A 22,270-nucleotide genomic window follows, 5' to 3' on the forward strand; every position below is an offset into this window, starting at 1 on the left:
ATCTCCAGAGTCCATAAAAGATAGAGCAGTGGCAGGAGGGCAGAATATGTCAAACAAAGCTTCTTTTGGCATTTGGATCTGAAGAAAATTTTTTATATGGGTTCCTAATAGGACTTGGAATATGCCTTCATACTAGAGTGTCAAGGATTCTAGACTCAATAGTCACTCAATAGCTACATTCTCAATAAGATTTAGAATATCCCTTTTTATCAACGTATCAAAAAATTATAGATTTGACACTCATTCTAGAGCTGGATTGCAGTTAAAGCTGAAGGTAGGCCGTTTATATACAAAGATCTGCTGGTTGTGGTTATAAAAATATTGAATGGTAACCAATATCCCTGGATTGAATCCTCCTGGCTTTCGGTCCATGTTATCCCCTCTTCTGTGTAAGGAAAGTGCAGATGGATGTCAACCAGGAAGCAGTAATTTAACCACTGCTGGATCTATTAGTTGCTTGTCATAGAGTAGATGCTTGATCACTTTGTTAGGGAAGGATGATAAAGCAGCGGGTGCCGTGGGCATCCTCTCTGAGTGGAATCACTCTTTAATATAGATGCCATACTCCAGGATCCCATGGATCATTAGTAATTATACAGGAAGGGTGGGGAGATGAACGGTTTGAGAAAAACTTGCTTTCATAGCTGAAATCAGTCAACAGTACCATATTCATATAAACATATGTTGTTTGGGAATGATAGTGACTGACTCACCAGAACTTATCTGATAGCTCTAGACTTTGACTTTGAACCTGCCCTAATGAATGTCTGCACAAAATGACCAAATAAGGTCATTGTCAAGAAACACAACTACTTCTGTTACACATTTAAAATTGTCAATTGATTGAAACAAGCATACAATAATATGTTTGGCTATCATTTTTCTTAGCTTTTATGATTTCGTGGTGCTCAAAAATAGAAGGGAAGTACTTGATATTTTAAGTTGCAGACTTTTTGTCCATGAAGTTTTGTAATGGGACCTTGAGTATATGGGAAGCACAGACTCAAATGCCTATACAGCCCAAGCAAGTCATGGAAATGCATGAAGTGGACTGGTTGTAAAGAAGAGAGAATGGGGCAACTATGGCAACTGGAGATCTCATATCCATTCAAAAGGTTGCAGTAGCTACTTCTCTCATGTCGGTTGTTGCTACACAGTAATTCAGACCCTAGTGTGCCCTGTCATACTATTTTAGGTAGAAATCCATGTTTCCTGTGACATTCTTCTGAGTTTTAAAACACATCATGGCCAAATTAAGTATTCCTACAGACCAGATTTAGCCTCTGCTCATTTTGCACCCAGTTGACGATCAATATAAATATGAAAGAGAAAACAAGATAAAAGCAAAGAGATTGAGCTAAGAAGACAGATGCACATCACGCTTTTAGCCAATTATCATAGATTCGCTTCACTAAGAACTACAGTGGGTACATTTTGCTCTCTAAAAAAATGAATACAAGATGAATTTCTTGAATAGGATTAGGTAGCACAACCATGCAGAATTATTGTTAAATGCATGTTTGAATGGGAAGAGAGCTAGATCTTAAAAAATCGCATTGCAAAACTAACAAAGCAGTTACTTGTCATCCAAACTGGTCTGTTTATGTGATTTGAAATCTCAAGTCTTCCAGGTACAAAATACTTTCTTTCCTCTGTCTTGTAACAGCTATAGCGTTTCTCAACTGAGTTTGTAGATGTTTTTGTCTCATTCATTTATGGATAATATATAAAGGGAAAGCCCAGAGAGATTTTGAAGTCTACCTATTATGCAAAGTTTTCTCTTGGCAAAATAAAGTGCCCCAAGCATTATGCAGTGAAGGTACAGACTGCTGTTTCAGTTTTTTAAATACTATATAGGATTACACTAATGCTTCTCCAAAGTTATTTGTTAGGGGAATGGTGGGAGTATGGCATAAGCAATCATGAAAATGTTCATTTCAGTTGTCAAATGTCATTTTTTAAACAGTGTAAATCTAATCAAATTGGAAATTTGCCTTTATGCCACCTGTTTGGTGTTTACCTGTGCTGCTTTACTTGCTGGGAGGCATACAGAGGCCTCAGGAAGCTATGAGAACTAATTGAATAATAGCTCATGCTGCAACATAAATAAATTAGTCCCTCTGTGAATACATGTTAAATGTTCCAGAAGGTGCATTCTGGCCTTACTTAATGAATGAAAGTACCATTTATCTTTCTACAAGTCTGGTGACCTTCAAATGACTAGGAGGTTGTTTGAAATTCCATCTTCATCCCAAGTAATATTAATATGGGGTGGTCTTACTGGATTGGTTAAAGCACCGTGGTAGAAATAGGCCTAATTGCAAATAGACTGTTTCACCTCTAGGGTTCAGAAAAGCATGGTGCAGATTTTAAAACCACATGAAATGAGTAAGACGTTAAAATACATACAATTTTTAGTAAAAACAAATGAAAATAATACACTCTCAGCAAACTCTAGTGTCTGGCAATGACCCAGGAAAAAATACATTATTGTAAATTGGGGGAATTCTGTTTTAATCATATCTACCTATACAAAGTAGCTCAAGTCAAAAAGAAAAAGTTATCGAAGTGAAATGTCTCCTGGAATTTAAGGCATTTCAGGCCCAGACAGTGTCCTGGTACCATGGTGGGGAAGCAGGTATATCGTCTCCAGCTTTCAAGTGTTGCATGGTCTCTCCATAATCATCTTTCTGTCTCCCCAACTCTCTCACTTGTGAGTGGCTACCTCTCCCAAAATTACATGAAATTATAGGCAGGATGACTCATCATTTATCATGCAAATCATGAATCTTTTGAATATGAAAGGCAGTGGGATCGATTATTTCTCCTGGACAGCAGATATAAACTGAGATGTTCCAGGTGAACCAAGACATAGGATTACCTGACTACCACCAACAACATTAGAGCTTCAGAACCTGTCCCTCTTTGATTTCCACCAATTGGCTTGTAGCAGCCTGTCACAACAACCACCTGCTGCTGGAAGCAAAATCTGGGTTTAAGCTAATGCAAGTTTCAAGATTTCAGAAGCTGATGAGCTGAGTGGGTATTTTCCATGACTCACCTTCTCCCATTTGTCCCCGAAGCACGCAGATTTTCTCAGTTCTGTTTCCTTTCTTTTAGCTTGGTCTATAATGTTTCTACCTCTTTTTCGGTAGTAGCTAACTGTGATTTTGCTTATCTTTGATATACTCTCCTTTCTTCTGATAATGGAAGCCCAGTTTTCCTTTTGGGTTAGATAAGGCTGGCTCAAGGCTAGTCCATTGGCATTGATCCCCTGGCCCCAGACATGGATTCAGAGATGGGTCTTTAATTTAACATGGTTCAACAAGACTCAATATGGGGCTTTTGTTGGAACTCTTTGGAAGGACTGAGGTTGCTAAGCTTGTAGCAGTGTTGTTTTAGAGTTGCTGGTAATCATCTTGTTCTATGAGGGGGAAGCCTGCCTAACGAGGAAGAAAAAACAGAGAAATGCAGAGCAAGAAAACAAGAAAAAAAGAAAGAGAGCAAGAGAGTGACAGCACACACAAGTGAGAGAGCAAGTCCTAACAACAGCAAAGGAGAGGTTGAAAATAGCTATTCTTGAAAATGGAAGCTTAATCCTGTGTTTTTCGGTTTTGTGAGCCATAAAGCTCCTATTCAAGTTATACGTTGTTGAGTTTTTCACCACTTGTTAATAAAAGAGTTTTCACAGATATACCTTAGAATCTTGGTTCTGTTCTGGTTCAGTCAATTATTCCTCTATTTAAGGTTGACCTCCTGTTCCATATGTTTATTGGAGACCATGCAGTTCTTACATCTTGAGCTTTCTTCGTTGATGGGTAGAGCATCAGGGCAAGTCTACCAGGATTCTACAGGGATTAGGGATCTCACTCAATGTTCAAACAAATGAATAAACCACCCTTGCCTTTATAAATGTTTAACATTACTATTTTACTAATGTTTAGGTCACTAATTGTCATCTCAGTGTTCTTTGGTTTTGAAGATATGCATGAAGATCATCTCTGATTTGAAAAAACATGATCTCAATTGTTTTGCCATAAGATTCTTGACAGTTAAAGATTTGACAAATACACAAAATACTCCCAATAATAGTCCTACCCAGTACTTCGCACCAATCTTTTGGTTGGACAAAAATAGTGTTAGGTTAGTGTTACACAACTTGTGAACTGTAGGCTTGGTTGTCAATTGTAAGGCTTCGAGTGAAGAGGAAAGTCAAATAATATATTCAGTTTCTTAGAACTTATAAGTAACTTTGTTTTAAGAGAGTTTGATTTGATGGCTGCTTTTGCTGGCAAGTTCTTTTTAAAGAGGAGACAAAAGCACTAAAAGGGAGAAATTAGCTTGAAGTTTGATGAAGCTGTGCATTTTTCTAGTTTTTTCCTGTATGCAATAGGAACATACAGTGTCTTATAATAATGCTATATATGTTGGGCACTCAGAGAATCTGCTTTATATCTAAACGCTTTTTGCTACTTTTCTAAGTAACCAAACCCTTGTATAAAGTGTAAGAAGGCCACCCTTATGTTGAATTTCACTCAGCAGCAGAGTCCCCTGTCTGTATACACATTTAGAATGTATTCATTTTCCTATACTACTTCATGTCTTACCACCTGAGATATCTGTGCCTTTCTCTGGAAAAACACACACAGCATATCTGTATAGGAAAATTCGTAAAATTTGGTTTATGTTTATCTAACTTTGAAAGTTGGGATGAAGAAGGTGTGGGAACTGTCATATGCAAATGTGTCCTTATCCATTGAAAAAAATAGAATCAAAAATATATTGTCATATTTAGGAGTTTAGATAATAAGTGGATTTTGACTTGAAATATATGATGGATCAGGTAATTTGGTTTTGCCACTGAGATACTAACTCAAAGAACTTTATGATTAGACCTTTTAAGTAAATAGATGGAGCCCAAATATTGAAGTTTACACACCTATGATTAGGGAAGAAATAAGTAAATGAGAAAATAAACTCCTTATTCTGAGGTAATTGCTTTAGAAGACGTGAACCAGTCAAGAGGTAGAAGTCGAAATGGATCAAAAAAGGAGAAAGAGGACGAGGAGGGAAAATAAAGAGAAAGAAGAATGAAAGAGGAGGAGGAGGAGGAAAAGAAGAAAAAGAAGGCGTAGGAAGAAGAAGAAAAGAACAGATGAGAAAGAAGAAGAGGTAGAAGAAGAAGGAGATGAGGAGAAGCAGGAGGAGAAAAGGAAGAAGAAGGAGAAGGAAGAGGAAAGGAAGGGAGAAAAAGAAAGAATGCTTTCATTAATTCATCTATTTATGTATTCAATGATATTTATTGCACACTTACTATGTGCCAGGTATCATAATTTGATCTAGGATTTGATGGTGAATAAATCTTTGTACTCTCTAAATCTTTTAAGCTTACATTCTATGGAGCAAGATAGAAAAAACTAAGTAACTAGACAAAATAGTAATTATTATCCTCTATGTTATACAAAGAACTAATAAGAGGCAGACACAGAGAAGAAGACCAGTATTCCAGCTGCAGATATCACATCCATCCTGCTTGAATGATGTTCTGGGTGTAATTCCATTTCTCCCAGCACTGAGCAGGTCAGGAGATCAAGACCATCCTGGTTAACACGTTGAAACCCCGTGTCTACTGAAAATACAAAAACAAAATTAGCCGGACCTAGTGGCAGGTGCCTGTAGTCCCAGCTACTCGGGAGGCTGAGGTGGGAGAATGGCGTGAACCCGGGAGGTGGAGCTTGCAGTGAGCCGAGATGGCACCACTGCACTCCAGCCTGGGCGACAGAGCAAGACTCCATCTCAAAAAAAAAAAAAAAAAAAAAGGGCGGGGGAAGAAGAATTAAATGAAGCAAGTGGTTAGTGTTGCTCTCTTCTTTGTACACTGATTAAAATGGTATCTTTTTCTTCCTTGAGTGTCCAGTAAAGAGAGCTTAATTGGGTAAGCTCAATCTGATGGACTGGAGAGAATTGAAATGAGCTGTCTGCAAATTCTTCAACATAGCCCAGAATCAGTTTTGCAGCAATGTCTAGAGTTTGACATTATTTTATAAAAATCCACACCATGACTATTCTATTGTCAGTTGTACATTTTCTGGTATAATGTTGGGACATGTGGCCAGAACAGCTGAGGTAGTCAGACAGGTATTACCCTTTCCTGGCACAGAAAGAAGCTAGTGTCTTGGTAAATAAACTTTGTATGGAAAGCACCACAGACAGTGTGACTTGTAAATAGCAGCTATTTAAGAGAAGCAAGCAAACAAAAACAGATCCCTTCAATCTGGTCTTTTAGGAGTAGCAGAACAGAAAGAAAATGGTACAACTGAGTAGTCTGTATTGATTCATGAGTAGAAATACGTACTAAAATTGAAAAGTAATGGTTTGTCATGAAGAAGCCTAAATCAAGCCTGAGAATGGAAGGAAAATAATTGGAATCATGGCTATAGCATGGAGCTGCTATGTCCTTGGTAAAATATCTACATGATAGAGAAAATTACATTTGTGTATTTGTGATCAAAAAAATCACAAGACACAATGGTTTACAGCCTGAGACTTTATAATAGTAGTTCCACCAGGTCATTCCTTTTAGAAACAGTGTGGGTAGATGTGTCCTTTGAAAGGAGTTCTCATTTTACTCATAATGTGTGCTCTAGCCATAGGAACTGGGCTTTTACGAATAACTGAGGGCAGTTCCCCATCCCTATATACTCAGCCCACTGCCCTCAGGCTTCTAGGCAATATCCCCGTAGGGACCTCTTTATTCCAGAGCGGCAATTCTAATCCATGTCTTCCCACCTCTCTACCCTGAGCAGCTGAAGGACCCACTGTGCAAATGTGGACATCCATTTTGACTTTCTTATATTCTAAATAGCTGGCCTTTCTTCCCTCTCCTCTGGTAACCATTCCAGCTCTACAGAATTAACAGCATCCTTCAAACAAATGGTACCTGCAGATCAAAAGGCTCCTCCACATCAAAAAAAAAAAAAAAAAAAAGAAAAAGAAAAAAAGCACTCCTTGCCAAAATCTTCTCCAAAGGCAAAATTACCTGCTGGATTTAAAGAGCCCTTTACTTCTCTTACCCCAAATTCTGCCCCCCAGTTTGGAGAACTGAGGAGGAGAGGAGGATAGGCTATTACTGTTCCTTTCCTTTTGGGTTCTCCAAAGTAGCTGAGGAGAGGGGAGAAATCGACAATTAAGTTTCTTTTCCTTTTTACAGAGGTTTATTTATTAATTTTTTTGACTCTTTATACACCATGTGGAAACACAGACACTTTATTTATACACATTTATTTAACCATTAAAATAAAAGTGAGGATAAATTGTGAAAAAAAAAAAAACACATTCTTTTGACAGAATTCCCCACAGGAAGGAATTAGTTGATGATGGTTCCTGGACTTACCAGGATACTCCTGATTTTCTAAATCCCATCAATCCCATAAATATATCTTAAACTTGTCAAACAAGAGGCTGTGATTTTTGATTTGTTAAATGTGGCCCCTGTATTAGGATTATAAATAGCTGTGACTATAGTGTCTGCCACGGACTGAATTGTGTCCCATCTAGATTCACATGTTGAAATCCTAACCCCAGTGTGGCTGTATTTGGAGTAAGGAAGCAATTAAGTTTAAACGAGGTCATGAGGTAGAGCCTTGGTTCTGCAGAACTCATGTCCTTATAAAAAGAGACATCAGAGAACTCAATAGCTCGCTGTCTCTACCATGTGAGGATGCAGTGGAAAAGGCAGAAAACTGCAAGCCAGGAACCCTTGCCAGGAACCTAACCGTCTGGCACCTTGACTTTGGACTTCCCAGTCTCCAAAACTTTGAGAAAATAAATTTCTGTTGTTTAAGCCACCCGATCTGTGGCATTTTATTATGGCAGCCTAAGCAGACTAACACTGTTAATAATATAATAAAATTGGATTTTTAAAATCTCAAACACAATAGAACTGACACATCCAGCTCAGTAGTTACTTTGTAGGCTATTTATGTATTGCATGGATGCTGGTGTAACACAAAACTTTGTTGGAGCTTCTCTTTTACATTTTCTTTTTGGAGATAATTGGCGAGCCATACAAGAACACCAGGTGTGTGACTTTATAGTCAAAATCTCGTTTTTTAACCAAAAATGATATTTTTCAACTGGCCATATATCCTATTAACTTAATTGGGCAGCCATTATTTTGCGTTGTATTAAGGTCTCAAATTTCCCCCAAAGGATAGAGACTTGCAACTGTTGAGAATATTCAAAAGATTATTTGTTAAACAAATTAATTTACCATAGGCTTTGAAAGCCCAAACAACAGAGACTCAAAGAACTCACAGATGGGTGACAAAAACCACTGCTGGCAATCTCTGAGAACTCAGAGAGAATTGGAGAGGTGCCAGGAAACTAGAGCTGGGTAAATATTGTCCAATATCTTTTTAAAAGAGAAAAACGCAAATATAGGAAATTGCAGCTTAACAGACTTGATATTTTTGACTCCCAGTCAAATTTTATAAGCAAATAGTTGGGTCCAGAATTTAAGGGAACATAGTCAAAAAACATTGTTGAAATTAAGATAAATTAAGATCTACTTAGTCTCTGATGTTGCCTCTGAGAACAAATTGGAGAAATGAGCAAAATGATATGACAATTAAGGAGCTTTGAAGCTTTATATGTAGTTGAGTGAGTCTCTATGAAAAGTGTTGACACAGAAAAAAGCTGACAGTACATTGTTAATAGTGAAAATGCAGGTTGTCAACAAATAGAGTACAATACTATTGTTGTATATAATATAGAGATAGATGTACAAATGTAAAGAAAAATTCCTGGGTAAGTCCCAAAATGTTATCAGTGATTATATCTGGGAATTATTTTTCCTTTTTGGCTTTTCTGCATTTCTAAATTTCATGTGGTTAAGTAAGAGACAAATTTTTTTAATTGCAAAAGAAAATGTTTAAGGCCGGGCGTGGTGGCTCACACCTGTAATCCCAGCATTTTGGGAGGCTGAGAAGGGTGGATCATTTGAGGTCAGGGGTTCAAGACTAGCCTGGCCAAATGGTGAAACCCTGTCTCTACTAAAAATACAAAAATTAGCCAGGCAGTAGTGGCTCACACCCATAATCCCAGCTACTCGGGAGGCTGAAGCAGGAGAATTGCTTGAACCTAGGAGGCAGAGGTTGTAGTGAGCTGAGATCATGCCACTGCACTCCAGTCTGGGGGACAGAGTGAGACCCTATCTCAAAAAAAAAAAAAAAAAAGAGAAAAGAAAAGGTCAAAAGAAAAAATATAATGGGAGAACAGAAATATCAACCAATACATTGATTTTTATGTGTAGGAAGATGCTGTGAAGAAATGGCTTTGCTTTTACTGTAATAGGATATTCTTACTATGTGAATGTTGCCATACTTTATTGGCTGAAACTCTCTTGTTACCAGAATCACCAGGAATACAGATTCTGGGTTTTATCATTCTGATACAGTAGACTTGGAGTGAGGCTTGGAAATTTAGCCACAGGGAATTGTTCAAATTATGGCACATTATTGAGCTGAAATCATATATCCATTAGCAGTGAGGTGGAGAAGACTACTTAATGGCCTAGGACGTTATTCATAGCATCTTAAATAAAAAGTGCTGGTTATAAAATAATATGATGTAATTTTATAAGTAAGAGGAATTTTTACATACACACAAACATACCCAGAATGTTAAGCATAGTCAGTCACTTGTGTAATGGAATCATTTTTTTTATTGTATTCTTTTTGATTTGTTGCATTTTTCTAAATTTTTTATACTTTTCATTTGTTGGTTTTGTAGTTGTTTTTAAACCATCATTTGCATCCTTTCCTTTATAGGGATATAATTGCAAAAGATAGAGTTGACAGAAATTTTATAATGAAGATACATTTTTAACCAAAGAATCCTTCCGTTTTCATTTAAAAAAATCCACATGGAAACATTAGGTAGGTGAGGTTAATTATTTGGGATGAGTCCTTACAAATTGGTGAAATAGCGATTGTTCAGAGTATACTGTAAATCTAATCCTGATCTACATTTCCACCAAGAACTCCTCCCTTTATCCTTCTCTGGGTCCTTTTGAGGAGATGGCATTCCCTTGTGCAGGAGGGGCAGTGGTTACATGCGTTTACATGTTTATTTTCCAACAAGATCTTTTTTCAGACTATCTGTTCCTACATGGGATGGCCCCAGGGCCTCACAGGGCTGCTTCTCAAATTAAATAGTTTCACCAAGTTCATTAGTCATTTTCCCAAATGTATTGAATTTACATTTCAGACTTATTTATTAGGATGGCTGCTACATTAGCACTGTGTTCTAGGGACTAGCGATAAATGAGGCTTAAACTTCTGCTATGGTTTAAGGGTCACCTGCAAAACTCATATTAAAATTTAATTGCCATTGTGACAGTATTAATAAAAGTGACTTTGGCTAGGCATGGTGGCTCATGCCTATAATCCCAGCACTTTGGGAGTCCGAGGTGGGTGGGTCACCTGAGGTCGGGAGTTCAAGACCAGCCTGGCCAACGTGGTGAAAACCCATCTGTACTAAAAACACAAAAATTAGCCAGGCATGGTGGCAGGCGCTTGTAATCACAGCTACTCTGGAGGCTGAGGCAGGAGAATCACTTGAAACCAGGAGGTGGAGGTTGCAGTGAGCTGAAACCGTGCCATTGCACTCTACCCTGAGTGACAAGAGTGAACTTCGACTCAAAAAAAAAAGAAAAAGAAAAAGAAGTATGACTTTTAAGAAGTGAGTAAGCCATGAAGGCTCCATTCTCATGAAATGGTTAATTTCAATAGAGTGGGTTGTTATAAAAGTGGCCCTCTCTGTCTCTTGCTCTTGCACTTGCTTGCCCTCTGCCTTCTGCCGTGGTAAGACACAGCAAGAAGGTCCTCACCAGATGTTGTTCCTCAACCTTGGACTTCCCAGACTCCAGAACTGTAAGAAATTAATTACTGTTCTTTGTAAATTACCCAGTCTGTGGTATTCTGATATAGCAACACAAAATGGACTAAGACACCCCCTAAACAGTTTCCCCAAAATTTGATTTAGGTAGAGAAATGGAGATTTTTTTTAAAAAAATCTATAAGTTCAGTATAACATGAATGATGTAAGCTTAGAAGATGAGATTGGAGGGATATTTGTCATCCTTGGCTATGCAGGAGAATTTACTCTGGAGGCTTTTTAAAAAATACAGATGCCTTGTCCCTACCACTAGAACATTTAATTATTAGATGTAGGGTGAGGGCCCAGTATCCATAGGTTTAAAAAACTTCCCAGGTGATTCTGAACTAAAGGTGAGTTTGAGATCTACTCTATTACAGCAGCTGATTTTGTCTATGATGTTTCAGAATATAGCAGTGAAGAAATGCTAGTTGAATAGAATCTGGCAGGATGAATAGAAGTTTGATGTCAAAAGATAATCTAACAGAAAAAAATAGGGAAATTCAAAGTCAAGATGCCTGGCCAGGACTGGGTTGATGTGGGAATTTGTAAGTGTTCAGCATGGTGGAAGCATGGAGGTCATAGGGCAGGTCTCATGTGTGCAGGAAGAGAGTACAGAGAGGGTTCTGGAAAGTGCATACAGGTTACTGGACAAGATCATCTAGAACATCTAGGTTGGGTCTAGAATGTGAGGGGCCAGAGCTTATCATGAACCAAGAGTGTGTGGGCATTAGGGATCCAGCCAAGGCTGTAATATAAGGGAGAGACCTGGTCACAGTGCCTGTGGTGGAGTGGAAAGAGGCCACAGACAGTGGAGACTACTGGGCAGTATTCAGGAGACATCTCTCAGGCAGAAGTCACAGGGATTGGCCACTGTGAACACTGTGTTATCTATCAGCAATATCACTTCTGAAATTTTTTGAGCTTTCACTTCTATATTCTTTCTTCAAATGACAGAGGATTTCTTTGTATTCACATATCCCCAGTTATTTTACCTTTTCTCTGTAAATCTCGATAATACTAAATGAGAGAGAAAAAACTGTCATGACAATAGAATGAGGTTATATGAATGTATATATAAAATATATGTGTATATATGTATGTATTCTATTTTTTTGTATTCACATATATGTTTTTTTTTCTTATCATCAACAATCACCTTGCCTAGAGCACTTTCTGAGTATAAATCTATGAGCTTTGTAAGCGCAGCACTGGGAGAATTTCTGGAGCCCGGTTTCTGCCTGTGTTTCTTTGTGCTCTCTCTCTTGACATTTCTGAATGCAAATATGTCTGACAAGTGTAAATAAGCGTGTCACAGGTCGGAATAGTACCCATTTCCGCCTTGCCATCTCTTATCATGTATGTGTTCAGGGATGAATGTGCCATTTTCATCTTCTAATATTTTCACAGTTGGAATTTTTTGCAGAGTGCAATGGTGAGCTCTATGATTTCCAAGGTGAAGAAATGGATCTGCTTTTTATCCTTGCAGAATTCAGTGCCTTTGCAAATACTTTGAAAATATGCTGAAATAAAAAAAAGGAATACTCAGTGTTCAGCCAGCGGACAGAAGAAGCATCTGCTGCACAGTACTTCCAGGTCAGGAGGGTTATCCTGGGTGGAATAAATTGATTTGTTTCAAGGTGTGCCTCTGAACACATCTAGGCAGGGTGGGTGGAGAGGAGATAATCAATATTCTATTGCAGTGGTTCTCAAAATGTGGTCACCAGACCAGCAGCATCAGCATTACATAGATTTAAATTCCCATTCTGCCACTTATTATATTGTCAGGACTTGGACAAGTTGCTGGATCTTTCTGAGCCTCAGCTTCCTCATCTGAGGAACATCATTCACCTGATTGTCATGATGCTTTAATTTAATTTGATGAAACTGTGAAGCACTTAGCATGGTACCTGGCCCATAGAAAGCTCTACCAAATGGTGGCAATTACAACAATAATATTTCTTACCAGCATTCAGGGATTTATATGCACCACATCACCCAACTGGCTTGGCTCTGTTTCCATCAGGATTACCGCGATCACTGCCTTCTGCCTCACTTCCACCTCCACCAGGATTTCTATCCAAGTTCTGTTTTCCTGTCGAGGCTAATGGGGCTCATCAGGGCAGGTCATCCCTTTTGGTCCTGGCTCCTTTCTCTCTTGACTCTATTCTCTTTTTTTTTGTTTTTTTTTTTTTGACAGGGCCTCGCTCTCTTGCCTAGGCTGGACCGCACTTGTGTGATTATAGCTCACTGCAGCCTCCAACTCTTGGGCTCAAGTGATCCTCCTATTTAAACCTCCCGAAGTTCTGGGATTGCAGGTGTCAACCATCCCAACTTGTCTATTATTCTCAATTTGTGCTCTCTCATAACCTCTGATTTAGGAAGGGATCTTGAGTACTTATCTCATCAATATCTAGGCCTGAATCTATTGAATCTATATAGTCAGAAGTCTGGGATCTACTTAGAATTCTGTGCTTTACATATAGGGCCAACGTGGCCAGGTCACTGTGTCTCTCAGAGCCTCAGCTTCTCTGTTTGTGAAAGATCATGTCTTCCTTGACCAAAGTGGCTGTCAGAACCAGATGCTCATGATTGTGCTGACTTTGTGGGTTGTTTACTCCCCCTCTTATCTCTTTCCCTTATAGTTTTATGGCTGCATTTCTCAACAGCAGAACATGACGCAAGATTTTGTGAGGACAGCCACTTACCACAGAGCCATCCTCCAGAATCACATTGACTTTAGAGACAAGGTAATGCCGGCAGCAGTTTATGAATCTCATGCATTTCAGAAGCTTATTCAAGACCAGAATAAAAATGAAGCTTTAGTAGAATTACCATATGACCCAGAAATTCCCCTCCTAGCTATACACCCAAAAGAATTGAAACAGGCATTCAAGTAAATACTTGTACACAAATGTTCATAACAGCACCGTTCAAAATAGCCAGAAAGTGGAAACAATCTAAATGCCCATCAACTGATGAATATATAAGCAAAATGTGGTATATTTACACATGGAATATTATGACTATTATTCACATTTGTATTATTCATAAGAAGGGATGCAATGCTGACACATGCATCACCATGGATGAACCCCAAAAAAAGCTAAGTGAAAGAAGTCAGTCACAAAAGATCATGTGATTCCATTTATGTGAAGCATCAGAATAGATAAATTTATAGAGATAGAAAGTGCACTAGTGGTTGCCAGGGATGAGGGAGAAAGGGAAATAGGAAGTAACTGCTTAATGGGGACAGAGTTTCCTTTGGGGGTGATAGAAATGTCTTATAACCAGATAAAGGTAACGGTCGCCCAATGTAATGAATGTATTAAATGACACCATACTGTATACTTTAAAATAGTTAATGGTTAATTTGATGTTATGTGAATTTATCTCACTAAAATTAATAACCTTTGAGTGCCAGGAACTCGAGGGACCGAATGCACTGTTCTGGTGCATCGAACAGTTTATAGGAGCTTTATTGCTACATAATAAATAGCTCTTCATGAGACACTCTACTTCAATTTCTTCATAGACTCCACAAGTACATGCATTTATTTCCTTCATGAAATGGATACGAATGATGAATGGTTGCCAGCACATTATACAACTGTTGTCCAGGGTTCTTCTACCTGTTAAAGAGACAAACTGTTCAAAACACTCAACAGCTTATCTCTCAGTCAACAGTACTAGTCCAAAGACTTGGCAGTATGGGATCTAGTTTCATATTTTCTCCTTAACTAGCTTTGTGATCTTAGGCAAAATGCTGAACTTCTCTAAGCCTCACAGTCTAGTCTACTGACATAATAATTGCAGATCCATGGTCTTTTACCTTTGCAGCATTACTTCCCAGGAAGGTTGTGGTAGAATATTGAAATAATTATTCCAATAATCATGCCTCCCTGTATCCACACTTATGTAGTCATGTAGCTACTTCTCTCATCAAGAGGCATTCTAATTTTTTGGCCCTTATCTCTGTGCTGGCTTTGTGACTTGCTTTGACCAATAGAATATGACAGTGGTGATGCTGTGTGAGTTCCAGAGCCTAGGCCCTAATGAGCCTTATAGCTTTTGCTCTCCATTTCTTGGAACCCAGTGATTACCATACTGTGAAGGAGTCTAGCCTGCTAGAGTTCAGAGGTCACATGGAGAACTGAAGCACCTCAGCTAGCAGCCGTCACCAACAACTGCCAGACCTGTGAGCGAGGCCATCTTGGGTCTTCCAGTCCAACCAACCCTCCTGCTGGATGCAGAAGAATGAACAAATCCAAGCACAACCAGTAGAGAAACTGCCCAGCCCTCCCACAGAATTGAGAGAATTCATAAATTGTTTCTGGTTTAAGTCACTAAATATTCTTGCATCTTTCCCTCTGTTTTCACTAACTATTGTTGCATAACAGTAGTTATAGTTATATACAATACAATTATACAACCGCATACAAGTATATACAACGGTATGGTATTGTTATACAACAATAGTTAATGAAAACAGAGGGAAAGATGCATGAAAGGTAGTGATAAATAGGCCCCCAGCTAGAAGTTGGTTTGCACATGGCTTTCTATTCTTTGTCATCTCCATTCTGCTATTGAGCCCATCAGTGAAGTTTTTATTTTGGTTATCATATTTTTCATTGCCAAAATTTCCATTTGGCACTTTGTTATATCATCTGTTTCTTGGCTGACACTTTCTATTTTCCATTGGTTTTAGTGGTATTCATGATTGCCAGTTGGAACTTTTTAAATAATAGCTGCTTTAAAAGTGTTTGTCAGATTGTTCTGACCTCTGTGTCATGGCAATGTTAGTTGTCATGGCATGTCAGTGTTAGTTTCAGCTGATTATCTTTTCCCATAGGAATTGAGGTTTTCCCAGTTCTTCATGGTTGGGTTTGGGCTGCAAGTTCCCTCCCCATAGTTGGTCTTCTGAGGGCTGTGTTTCATATGTCGTCATATGAGTTCGTTTTTCAAAGCCTTGGCAGTGCTATTTGGATCTGTCCTCTGTATATGTCACCCAGTGGTCAGCCTGGCACCTGGGCAGAGTTCTCAAAGTTTTGGTATGCTAATTAGTACCAGATCCATGCATGCACAGGCTGAGGATGACCCCAGGAATTTATAAAAGAAACTGTATGGAGCTGTTTTGCCAAGCTCCTTCCTCTCCGTGATACTTTTTGGTTCCCTGTGACTACTTTTCAGTCTCTTGTCAACAAGTTTACTCTGCCATGTACTTCCATGACTTTGCCTGTATATTGGCCAAGCAGAGAGAGACCGAGAGAGAATAAAAAGCACTAGGGGCCAGCCCAGCCTTGGGAGACTGAATGGGGAGGAAGGTTTCCTTCCCTTATAGTTTTGGCTAATGCAGGCTGATGTTGCCAATACCACAAGATTCTTGGGGATGGGAATGTGAAAGAAGGAAGGAAAAGGAAGGGAAATAGAGGGAAGAGAGGAGGGGGAGAAGAGAGAAACACAGAGAATTTTCACACCCTGACTATTAGGAGTTTACTTTCCCGCTGCTAAAGCCACAACTACCAGGTGTCTCATGAGCTCTTTTTGTACCCTGGTGCCCATTTCCAGTGTGTTGACTTTAGGTCAGGGTTTACTGGAGGAAAAAAGGAGTAAACTCACTGTTGGTTGGGTAGTATTTCAAATCCCAGTCTTATTTCCTGATATGGTTTGGCTGTGTCCCTACCCAAATCTCATCTTGAATTGTAGCTCCCATAATCCCCACATATCCTGGGAGGGACCCAGTGGGAGGTAATTTAATCATGGGGTGGTTATCCTCATGCTGTTCTTGGAATAGTGAGTGAATTATCTTGAGATGTGATGGTTTTATAAGAGTCTTTTCCCCTTTTGCTCGGCACTTCTGCTTCCAGCCGTCATGTGAAGAAGGATGTTTGCTTCCCCTTCTGCCATGATTACAAGTTTCCTGAGGCCTCCCTAGCCATGTTGAATTGTGAGTCAATTAAACCTCTTTCCTTTATAAATTACCCAGTCTCAGGTATGTCTTTAGTAACAGTGTGAGAACAGACTAATACACATCCTAATCTGCCTGACATTCTTAAGTCTTCGGAGTCCTCAAGTAGTTGCTCTAGCCGTTCTGTCCAGGTGTTACAGCTATATTCAATTCAGTGAGAAAGAGAGAGAGAGAGAGAGGGTAAAGTGGGCTTCATCCAACCCACCCAGGACTGGACACTATCTAAAAGCCACCTCTATGTGCTCTGATGGGTGAGGGTAATGGGTAAGAGGCAAAGGTGTGATCAGAAATGGCGGGGTTTAGCCAAAGAGTCTTATATGTCTTGAGGTGCCCAGCAAACAACCTTACCTTGCCAGTGGGACATGCCTGGTTAACAATTATGAAGTAAACATTCCCAGTTAAGAGGATCTGCTAGGATAGGTGGGCAGGATGAAGACAAAGGAGAAAAACTAGTTCATTTTTGAGCTTATCTGGCCTTCAAGGTTTAAGTAAGCAATCTTGTCAACCTAAGGTAGGTTTTTTCCAGTTAAAATAAAATTTAGCTCTGAAATGCTGATTTCTTCTTTGTGGTTTGAGCATGTTTCCTGGAGGTATTAGTTTTATTTAGAGAATATTCTTTCTCTATATAGGGACTTAGTTTTAATCTATAATCTATTTTCTATGTTATCTATGATCTATTTTAAATTCTGGTTACAACTTTAAAGACCACTCCCTAAACTACTAATGACACTAATAACTTACATTATAAAAGTCTTTCACAGACTTTTCACATGGATTTTATCACTTGGCAATTTCATTTTTGCATCTTTTCATCTATAACAATGAAGATATTGGACTAGATTATCTTTAAGGTCACTCCCATCTCTAACTTGATTTGATTTTACAAAATACCCTTTCCTTGCCTGCCTGAAATAGTTTCATCTGCCAATGAAATGAAATAGGCATCCATCTGTTAGGGGTTATGAAGGTGATAATTAATCACATGGTTGATAATTAATTATATCCCTTTCCTTCTTTGAGTGCTGAATCAATTTAGAAATAGACACAGATGTCAGGAAGAAATCACAATATTAACATTATTGTTGCTGTTTGGAGAACAGGGTTCAGACCTATGGCCAAATGCAGTTGCCTAAATCTTCTGCTCCCAAACCAAACTTTTCCACTCACTTACATGCTAAACAACTGGTCTCCCAAGCAAGTCCAGAGCCTGCCCCTTAAGTTTCTCACATGGGGGACTCAAGGGCACACACTTGGTTCGGAGTGGGCAGGCCGACCCCTCCCAAGTGCATGCACTATGCTTGCTCCATCCTATTTCCCAGTGTCATCATCAAAGTGAATCATTCCTGCTAAGGGGAAAAAAGAGGGAGGGTAAATGACCGCTCTTAATTCCATTACTGCCCTCTCCTGGGAGTAAATATTTCCTCCCTTCTGAAAATTGAAGGAGAAAACTGACCCTACTTTAGTGACCCAGGAATCCCCTGGTTCTGAACAAACCAGGATGGTTGGGACCCCTCACTCCAAATCCATCACAAATGCAAAATCTTTTTTAGTCCTTTTTTTGTTTGCTTACATCATACTGAAGAGCATTCTGGAATAATACCTGGGAGTCTGTGGAGGATGCTCCTTTTTCACTAAATCCTTGTATTCTTTCTCATTGAAATTGACTATTTAAAAGGGCATTGAAATTGACTGCCTAAAAGCATAGGGGTTTAGAATGATCAATAACAATAGCTATTATTTATTGAGGAGCTTAGTATGGGCAAGCACCATGCTAAGGGCTTTCCATACACCATTTCTTTTAATCTTCATCACAACTTTATGAGATAAATACTAATATTATTGCCCTTTTAGAGATGAGCGAATAAAGGCCCAGGAAGGTTGATAATTTACCTGATTTTATACAACTAGAAATAAAAAGGCCAGAATAAGACCCTCTTAGTCTAACTTTGGAGCCTGCACACATAATCCCCGAAAGGCATTGCCCATGGGAAGGTTGGCTAAAATTGCTAAAGGAGATTTTTGTTTCTCCAGGCCTAAGGATGGGATAAAAACATTTTGGTTACTTAAACATCCCCATGAATACATGAGGTTGCCTTGCACAGTGGTTACATTCATAAGTTCTGGAGCCAGAGAGCTGAGTTGAAACTCCTGCTTGACCATTTACCATATACCCGCCATAGACCTTTGTCCTGTTTGTCTTGAGATCTTGGGCAGGTTGTCTACAGTCTGTGGGCTTTGGCTTCTTTATGTATAAAAGTAGGAAAATGATAAGAGTAGTAGCTACTTCCTAGAGCTCTTACAAGTTCAAGATGATACAGTGTCTATAAACTCTATGTTAGCAAGGATTATTATTATTGATGGTCATGGGTTTCCACCTCTGCTCTAACTTCAAAGCTTGCAAATCTTGATTTTTCATTCTGCCTCCTCCATGTAGTTTTAATGAAAATCCTTTCTTGGCCAGAGCACACTGCTGGCTGAGAACTCCATTTGGAATCCTTCCAGGCAACTGACCCCACTAGAATCCAACCCATCTCCCCTTCTTGGAGTTTCTGTTAATTGCCATCTGGCTATTTTTAGTTTCTTGAAGTGTGCACTGGGCACAAGCAGGGAAAGTCCATCCTGCTGAGGGTATGGGGCTGTGTGAGCTGTGGGGTTTTAATTTGAAAATGTTTTGACACTTCATTTGTCAGGGCACCAGTTGCTGGAAACTTGTGAGAGTGAGCAGGAGCTGAGAGCTTATTATTTTTTAAAATCAGTGTTTTCACAGAGGAGAGAATCCCTACTTGCAACAGCTGCTTAGTGCATCCAAATGTGAGTTTGGCTTAGGCAGAAGGGATTTAGGGATTTGAAAGCTTAAAAGAAAACATAAATAACAACAAACATGGAAAGCAACCTGTTCAGACTGTCAGCTGATACTCAGATTTGCAGAGCTTGAGCTTTGGTTCTTCTGATGTGAGTTTTCTTTGGTGTGGGCTTATCATCAATTTGGTCAAAGGCCTTTGAGTCCATTTCTAATCCTGTTCTGAAATTCTCCCTCACTTTAACACACTGCACACACTAATGAGGCCTGACCTTCATCATTGACTGGAATAAAGGCTGTAGCCTAGATCTGCCGCATAGTGCTGTCTGTAAGTGCTTGCTTCCCTCTGTTTCTACTGACCCTCTACTTCTTCACCAGCATAGATGTTAACCCTGTGTTAGCAGAATCCTTGTTCAGAGCCCGTGGCTAGGAATAGAAAGAAAAGGAAATTACTTATGATTCCTGCTAGGGGCTTCACATATCCCATCTAATTTAGTCTTTGTGTGTTAGTCAAGGTTCTTAGTTGCTGGCATCGGAAACTAATTCTACTAATTTAAGGTGGGGTGAAAGGATTTCCTTAAAGCTTACAGGAACATCAGATAATGAGTCTTAGAAGCTACATATCCGGAATAATTTTCAAAATCATGTTGCAGAATTGATCTCAGGAAAACAGCAGTGCAGCCACACGTAGGCCCTGCAGCGTGCACAGCTTTCACCAAATACCAATCTGGAGTGTTGTCCTAAGAACTTTCCCTCTGATGCTCTAGGGTCTGGAGGTTACTGTGACCTCACCATAGTGGACTCCATATAGTCCCTACATCTTCACAGTCTGAGCTCCCATGCAAACCACATCTTCCTGGCAGAGCCTGGGTCATGCTTGTGCTTTAGCTGACACGTTCACTTCCCTAGCAAGAGGCTGGTGCTGCCTTAGAATGTGGGGCATTCCCCAAATATGGGAAGGGAGTTCTGATGCTGAGAGGCACCAAAGAATGGCAAATACCCACTGCGCTGTACAGCAAACAAATGCAATACATATTGTTAGGCTAATAGTATAGACAGAGATTGGAGCTACAGAAAGTTAACTAACTTGTTTTAGCATAAACAACTGCTACGTGGCAGAGCTACAAGCAAACTCTGGTCTGTCTGTATGCAAAGCCTGTACTGCAGGATGATTTTAGGGGTGACAGAAAGTCATTTGTTTTATGTTCTAGGTTGATAAACTGACATTTCTCTATGTGGTTTTTGGAATGTGAGGGGAGCAGGCTGTGATGGTAAAAAACAGTATCTACTTACATGTATATACATATATATATATATATATATATAAAATTTTTTCTATAGCTTGGGATTTTAAGTTTGATTCAGTTTTCCAGGGCTACCATAACAAATTACCACAAAGTTAATAGCTAAGTGCAACTGAAATTTGTTCTCTCATTGTTCTGGAGGCTAGAAGTCCGAAATCAAGATGTCTGCAGGGCCATGCTCCCTCTTAAGGCTTTAGGAGAGGATACTTCCTTGCCTCTTCCTGGCTTCTGCTGGTTGCTGGCGGTCTTTGGTACCCCTTGGCTTATAGATGCATCATTCCGATTGCTGCCTCTGTTGTTACATGGCATTCTCCCAGTACGTGTTTCTGTGTAAATTTCTCTCCTCTCATACTGACACCAGCCATATGGGATTTAGGGCCCACCCTGATTCATTATAACCTTATCTTAACTTGATTACATCTGCAAAGACCCTATTTCCAAATAAGGTCACATTCACAGGTTCTGGATAGACATGAATTTTGGGGAGGTAGACACTATTCAATGCAGTATAGAGACTACTTTCATTAAGTTAGATATCACAATAACTCATTCCTGAGATGAATTCTCTGTAATAAATGTAAAGAGAAAGTGATAGAAAATGAGCCTAGGTTTAACTGATCTCTTTGGTCCCTTAAGCCCAAAGGGGACCCTCGGAACAGATCTTCTGCCTGTGAGTGAAGGAGGAGTCTATCTGTGCCAGCATCCTGAGCTTGAGTAGATTTGCTTCCTGAAAGGTTGCTGGAGAAAGATGCCAGAGTCGGCAAAAGGAAATGTTTTCATTTGGTATGAAAGCAAAGTGCAGCTCTCCAGGAGAGCCAAGAAGACTGTGAATAAGCATTGGTCACAGACTGATTTTAGGGTAATTTCGAAAAAGGAAGCTGAGGGCTTTAGGGTACAATGCAATAGGTGGCTTTCTAATCAAGATGTTTGCACTCAAAGCACATCTCTGCTCCTTTCAAGATGGTGACATGTGACCTTGATCTTTTTGAGGTTAATTTTAAATTGCGGTAAGAATACTTAACCACGGGGTGGCTGTAAAAATTTAGTAAGCAACTTCTTGGAGAGTCTCAGCACAGCTCTGGAATGCTGCACACGCGACTGGGGAATCAGAATCAGAAATCATGAAATCACTGGACCCTCAAAGATACAGCTTATCCAGACTTGTGAGTCAGGGCTATGCTGCTGTAACAATCAACTCCTAAATGTCAGCGGCTTAATCCAACAGAGCTTTATTTCTCTAATCTGTATCATTCTCACTCC

General features: G+C 39.4%; 1 pseudogene; it reads left to right on the top strand.

Moving 5' to 3' along the window:
• Positions 1–22,270, top strand: part of LOC129490787 (histone-arginine methyltransferase CARM1-like) — a 139,390-nt pseudogene that overhangs the window by 25,175 nt on the left and 91,945 nt on the right.

Source organism: Symphalangus syndactylus, chromosome 9 (genome assembly GCF_028878055.3).
Source record: "Symphalangus syndactylus isolate Jambi chromosome 9, NHGRI_mSymSyn1-v2.1_pri, whole genome shotgun sequence".
In the NCBI taxonomy this organism is placed as follows: domain Eukaryota; kingdom Metazoa; phylum Chordata; class Mammalia; order Primates; family Hylobatidae; genus Symphalangus; species Symphalangus syndactylus.